The following is a 7,188-nucleotide window of genomic DNA, read 5'->3' on the forward strand; positions in this document are numbered from 1 at the left end:
AATGCCCGTTCTTGGCATGGGAGAATCCGGCGGACGAGCATGACTTGGACCACGTTAACCAGCCTGAGCTTCTTCACCAGCTTCTGGATACAGGCTTGGAGTCCCATCAGCTCCTCCGAACTACCCCACAGCAAGCCCTTCTCTTTCCAGGAGGTGAGCTGCGTGGGGATACCAGATCTGAACTCGGGGGCCGCCGCCCACGTAGGATCGCACGGCTCGGTGATATAGAACCACCCCGATTGCCACCCCTTGACGGATTCCACGAAGGCCCCTTCGAACCAAAGGACGTTGGGCATCTTGCCCAACATGGCACCTCCGCACTCCGCTTGAGTGCCCTTCACTACCTTCGGCTTGACATTGAAGGTCTTGAGCCACAAGCAGAAGTGGGGCTGGATGCAGAGGAAGGCCTCGCACACGATGATAAACGCCGAGATGTTGAGGATGAAGTTCGGCGCCAGATCATGGAAATCCAGGCCGTAGTACAACATGAGCCCCCGGACAAAGGGGTGAAGTGGAAAGCCCAGTCCGTGGAGGAAGTGGGGAAGAAAAACGACCCTCTCATGGGGCCTGGGGGTGGGGATGAGCTGCCCCTCGTCAGGCAGCCGGTGCGCAATGTCGCCGACAGGTAGCCGGCGCTGCGCAGTCTTTCGATGTGCTCCTCCGTAACGGAGGAGGTCATCCACTTGCCTCCCGCTCCAGACATGACTGGGGAAGGTTGAGACGAGATGTGCGGGCTTGGGTGCTGGATCTCGAATGCGCGGAGATGGATAAGCAAAGGAGGAAAAAGGCGTAGGTGAAAAGGTGAATCCTTATCCCTTATATGGGCGGGCGAAGTCTACGCGTCCCCCACCGGCCTGGTAAAACTCGCTTATCCACCAAGCGTCACCATCAATGGCGCGGTTGGGTTACCCACGTCCGTATTGATGAGAATCCCGGATTAAGGGGAACACGATCTCTGCTTCGACAAGACGTGCCACGGAAACCGCTTCGCTAAATGCGCTGAGGTGGTAGAGTAAAAAACGATTCAAGTAATGGCTTGGTAGTGGCGTGACGTCATGCCGCAAAAAACGTTAGCAGATTGAACTTGTGTATATATTAGTCTCTCTACGGTGGATTGTGGAATTTATTTTGCAGAGCCGGACACTATCCTGGTGTTCACAATCTTCTATCATTCGGAGGAGGAACCCGCCTTGCAATGCCAAGCAATATACGCGCCGGACTTATCGTCATTGAAGCCTGGTTCAGGGGCTACTGAGGGAGTCCTGGATTAGGGGGTGTCTGGATAGCCGTACTACCATCATCAGCCGGACTATCATCATCGACCGGACTCCAAGACTATGAAGATACAAGATTGAAGACTTCGTCCCGTGTCCGGATGGGACTTTCCTTGGCGTGGAAGGCAAGCTTGCCGATACGGATACGTAGATCTCCTACCATTGTAACCGACTCTATGTAACCCTAGCCCTCTCCGGTGTCTATATAAACCGGATGGCTCTAGTCCGTAGGACACGATAACAACAACCATTACAATCATATCATAGGCTAGTTTCTAGGGTTTAGCCTCCTTGATCTCGTGGTAGATCCACTCTTGTAAACATCCACAATATCAATATCAATCAAGCAGGACGTGGGGTTTTACCTCCATCAAGAGGGCCCGAACCTGGGTAAAACATCGTGTCCCTTGTCTCTTGTAACCATCCGCCTAGACGCACAGTTCGGGACCCCCTACCCGAGATCCGCCGGTTTTGACACCGACACACGCGCTAAAGTGCACTGGGGCAAGCTGGATGCTGAGAAGCTGGTGACAGATGGGCCACCGGAGGGGAAGGAGCATCGCAGGCCCGAAATGTATTATGAGGGCATCCTGAAGGGTGCCCGCCTTGTGGCGAATGAATGTACCAGGGATGTAATTTTTGATTAAACTCGCTCGTGTTTATCGTGTGCACTGAAAACTTGTTCATATGCGCTAAGCAACGCTTGTTGAATTTGAAATATTACCTTCTGTGCGGCTGTTTATTAAATCTAAGAGATGCGAGTCGTCGGCTTCTGCCCCCATGCCACGAGTGCTGGGTTGTTCGGGATAAACCTGAGTGCTCTTGTTCCCATTCTTGGGTCCTTCGAGGGAAGCGCTCAGCACAACGAACAAGGCAATCGGACTACAATGCTTTATCACTCTCACTTAGCCATAGAATTCTATAATTTTAAATTTCGGCGAAGACCCTAGTATTTGGAAGACCGAGTTCGGGGCGCTATCCACGCCTAGGCCGGACAAAGCCAGCTCCTTGCTCTAAGCGGCATAAGTCTTTAGGGACTCGAAAACCTCTCGAACAGCAACCGGCTCTCCCCTTACCATGACGGTCAGTTTTAGCTTTCTCTACTGAGGTGCTTAACCCAGCTCAACTGGGGCATAATCACAGTAGTTCTCCCAGCGCTACCCTAGCCGATATAACATAATGTAAGGTACCAAAACATGGGAGCCGGGAAAACCCAACTATTAACCCAAGACATGATTCGGAGCCGATGCATATAATGCTATAAGTTTGGGGTGCCGCACTCGTGAGAGTGTTCGGACTTCTCACACCATATTCTGGGGTACTTAAGCCCCTGGTGTATTGGCCGTACCAAAGTGTACGGTTGCATGATGTCATAACTGAACATACTTACATAAAAAAATGAATGCAATAATAGACAAGAGCTATGTATTGTTTATTAAAAGGCTGCTGTGAAAGCAGAACGATACAAATAGTGCGATAACCAAGAGATGGGATTATTTGATATGTCCCCCTCCAGGGGCAAGCTGCGGGACTTTATGTAAGACAGGTATTTAGCTCGTTAAAGAGACCACCTAGACATTCAACGTAGCTTGCTACCTCCCTGGATGTTGCATCGTGTGTTCGGCAATTGTACTGCCGGACAGGCCTTCCGGAGAATGGAGTCCTGAAAGTAAGAAAAAGTAAATGATAAAATTCGGAGCCCCTAGTGCGGTTGAGCCGCATGTTGGGCGTGCCGTGGTTGTGCCCCTTCCCTTATGCCCATGGTACTTCCAGAGCGTAATTATGTACGCGTAACACTAGTTGCACAATTTCCCAAGGGCTGGGGTTGCGGCCGCACTGCTATGCCTGCTTGGAACGTGCCAGGCGGTCTTTTTGTAGGTTACTCCGGGCGCACTTGACGGTGTCCGGACGTTTAATAGCCGGACTGGAGAATTGCCTTGAGAGGCTACTTTGTACTTCCACCGCTAGGGCCGCCGTATGCTCCTCCATTCGGAGAGACCGCTCGGTGTTTCCGTTGACCGTAATGACTCCTCGAGGGCCTGGCATCTTGAGCTTGAGGTATCCGTAGTGCGGCACCGCATTGAACTTTGCAAATGTGGTTCGTCCGAGCAGGGCGTGATAGCCACTGCGGAACGGGACTATGTCGAAGATTAACTCCTCGCTTCGGAAATTATCCGGGGATGTGAAGACCACTTCCAGTGTAACTGAGCCTGTACAGTTGGCCTCTACACCTGGTATGATGCCTTTAAAGGTCGTCTTTGTGGGTTTAATCTTTGAGGGATCTATGCCCATTTTTCGCACTGTATCCTGATAAAGCAGGTTCAGGCTACTACCGCCGTCCATAAGGACTCTAGTGAGGTGAAATCCGTCGATGATTGGGTCTAGAACCAATGCGGAAAATCCACCATGGCGGATGCTAGTGGGGTGGTCCCTTCGATCGAAAGTGATCGGGCAAGAGGACCATGGGTTGAACTTTGGGGCGACTAGCTCCAACGCATATACGTCCCTGAGTGCATGCTCCCGTTCCCTTTTAGGGATGTGGGTTGTGTATATCATGTTCACCGTCCGCACTTGTGGGGGAAAGCCCTTCTGTCCCCTATTGTTCGGCGGCCGGGGCTCCTCCTCGTCATCGCTATGCAGCCCCTTGTCTCTGTTTTTGGCGCTTAACTTGCATGCCTGTTTGAACACCCAACAATCCATGTTGGTGTGATTGGCTGGTTTTTCGGGGGTGCCGTGTATCTGGCACAAGCGATCGAGTATGGGGTCCAAATTGGACGGGCTCGGAGTACTTCTTTTGAATGGCTTTTTCCGCTGACCGGGTTTAGAGCCTAGGAATCCGGCATTAACTGCAGTATCCTCCGCATTGTCGCCGTTAATGTGGTGCTTGTGTTTGTTGCGACGCGACTTGCCATTGTTGTCCTTGGTATCCGAATTACCAGGACTCTTGCTCATGTTATTACTGCGAGCTAGCCAGTTGTCTTCTCCCGTGCAAAAGCGGGTTATGAGGGTTGTGAGGGCTACCATGGATTTCGTCTTTTCCTGTCCTAGGTGTCGGGCAAGCCATTCGTCGCGGATGTTATGTTTGAAGGCTGCAAGGGCCTCTGCGTCCGGACAGTCGACTATTTGATTTTTCTTAGTTAAGAACCGTGTCCAGAATTGTCTGGCCGATTCCTCTAGCTGCTGAATGATGTGGCTTAGGTCATCGGCGTCTGGTGGTCGCACATAGGTGCCCTGGAAGTTGTCAAGGAATGCGGCTTCCAGGTCCTCCTAGCAACCAATTGACTCTGGTGGCAACTTGTTAAGCCAATGCTGAGCTGGTCCTTTAAGCTTGAGTGGGAGGTATTTAATAGCATGTAGATCATCACCATGCGCCATGTGGATATGAAGGAGATAATCCTCGATCCATACCGTGGGATCTGTTGTGCCATCGTATGATTCGATGTTTACGGGTTTAAAACCCTCGGGGATTTGATGATCCATTACTTCATCTGTGAAGCATAGTGGGTGTGCGGCGCCTCTCTACTGGGCTATATCGCGACGTAGCTCAAATGAGCTTTGTCTGCTATGTTCGGCCTGGCCGTTTTTGCCATATCCAGCATGACGGTTATCATTACGTGCCATAGGGTGCCCCCGCGATCTGTAGATCGATCTTGTTTGCCTTGCCTTGTCCTCCAATATGTCTCACAGGTCCGGCGCATGTTCCCGTGCCTTGGCATAGCAGCGTCGGGGTGCGGCTTGAATTGATGGCCGAGAGGCCTCTCTATCGCGGCCACGAGGTGGCCGGTCAGCCGCGTCATGCGCTGGTGATGTAGGTTTAGGTGCTTCCTCCTCTAATCGGGGTAGCAGCCTGCGCTTTGGGTAGCTCTTGGAGGGGCGTTCGAGTTCATACTCTTCGGCCGCAAGGACTTCAGTCCATCAGTCGGCTAGCAAGTCTTGGTCAGCTCTAAGTTGCTGCTATTTTTTCTTGAGGCTACTTGCCGTGGCCATAAGCCTGCATTTGAAATGCTCTTGTTCGACGGGATCCTCAGGCACAACAAATTTGTCGTCTTCGAGGCTTGCCTCGTCTTCGGAGGGAGGCATGTAATTATCATCCTCGACCTCCCTGTCTGCCGCTCTCTCATGAGGGCTGGCTTCTCCATCCTCCTATGCTGAATCCTGTTGGAGGGGGTTGTCTTCGGCACTGTCCGGGGTGTTATTATCTCCCGTGCCGGAATCACTGTTTTTGATTTGGCGGGATTTAGAGCGGCGCCGCTGATGCCGGCGCTTAGGCTGCTTCTTGGAGGGGTCATCCTTCGTTGTTCCATCGCCATTCCCTTCTTTTGGGGTGTCCACCATGTATATGTCGTATGATGAGGTGGCCTTCCAGTGCCCTAGAGGCGCTGGGTCTTGGTCGTCTACTGCATCGTCGTCCATACCGTCGATGTCTTCGGAGTCAAAATCGAGCATGTCGGTTAAATCATCGACAGTGGCTATTAAGTGGGCGGTGGGTGGCCTTTGAATTTCTTTGTCGTCCGCATCCCATCCTTGCTGACCATAGTCCGGCCAGGGCTCTCCTGATAAGGAGAGAGACTTTAGTGAATTCAGAATGTCGCCAAAGGGCGAGTGCTGAAAGATGTCCGCGGTGGCGAACTCCATGATCGGCACCCAATCGGGTCCGATTGGCAGGGGCGCGGAAGGTTCGGAGTCCGGATCGGAGTCCGGCACCTTGGAGTCACGAGCTTCGCAAAGGACAAGGCTGGTGTTCGGCTCGATCGCCGTAGAGATCGCAGCCCCCGAGGCGGTGTCCAGCCACCCGTCCTCGATTGGCGCAGTCGCCTCCGAACTAAGGGTCAGAGCGGACACCGGGGCGGCCTCCTGAGCACTGTTCGGCGGCAGAGCTAGATCATGCCCATTGTGATAGTGCGGCGTGCCCGGTCGTGGCTCGAATTCGTCGTAGATCAAGTCTCCGTGGATGTCCGTCGTGTAATTCAAGCTTCCAAATCTGACCTGATGGCCAGGGGCGTAGCATTCGATCTGCTCTAGATGGCCAAGCGAATTGGCCCGCAGTGCAAAACCGCCGAATACGAAGATCTGTCCGGGGAGAAAAGTCTCACCCTGGACCGCGTCATTGTTGATGATCGGAGAAGCCATCGGGCCTAAAGATGACGACACAGAGGAACTCTCAATGAAAGCACCAATGTCGGTGTCAAAACCGGCGGATCTCGGGTAGGGGCTCCCGAACTATGCGTCTAGGCAGATGGTAAGAGGAGACAAGGGACACAATGTTTTTACCCAGGTTCGGGCCCTCTCGATGGAGGTAAAACCCTACTCCTGCTTGATTAATATTGATGATATGGGTAGTACAAGAGTAGATCTACCACGAGATCAAAGAGGCAAAACCCTAGAAGCTAGCCTATGGTATGATTGTTGTTCATCCTATGGACTAAAACCCTCCGGTTTAAATAGACACCGGAGAGGGCTAGGGTTACATAGAGTCGGTTACAATGGGAGGAGATCTACATATCCGTATCGCCAAGCTTGCCTTCCACGCCAAGGAATGTCCCATCCGTACACGGGACGAAGTCTTCAATCTTGTATCTTCACAGTCTGGGAGTCCGTCCGGCTAAAGGTTATAGTCCGGTCATCCGGACACCCCCTAATCCGGGACTCCCTCAATTACCTTTATGTTAATATGAACTTTTGTCTTGAATATTTCGGATCTGAATATTCATGCCACAATTAAGAAGATTCACATTGAAATTATGCCAAAGTATCACTCCGCATCAAAAATTCTTTTTTTATCATTTACCTACTCGAGGACGAGCAGGAATTAAGCTTGGGGATGCCTGATACGTCTCCAACGTATCTATAATTTTTGATTGCTCCATGCTTCTTTATCTACTGTTTTAGACTATATTGGGCTTTATTTTCCACT

Source organism: Triticum dicoccoides, chromosome 7B (assembly GCF_002162155.2).
Source record: "Triticum dicoccoides isolate Atlit2015 ecotype Zavitan chromosome 7B, WEW_v2.0, whole genome shotgun sequence".
Classification (NCBI taxonomy): Eukaryota; Viridiplantae; Streptophyta; class Magnoliopsida; order Poales; family Poaceae; genus Triticum; species Triticum dicoccoides.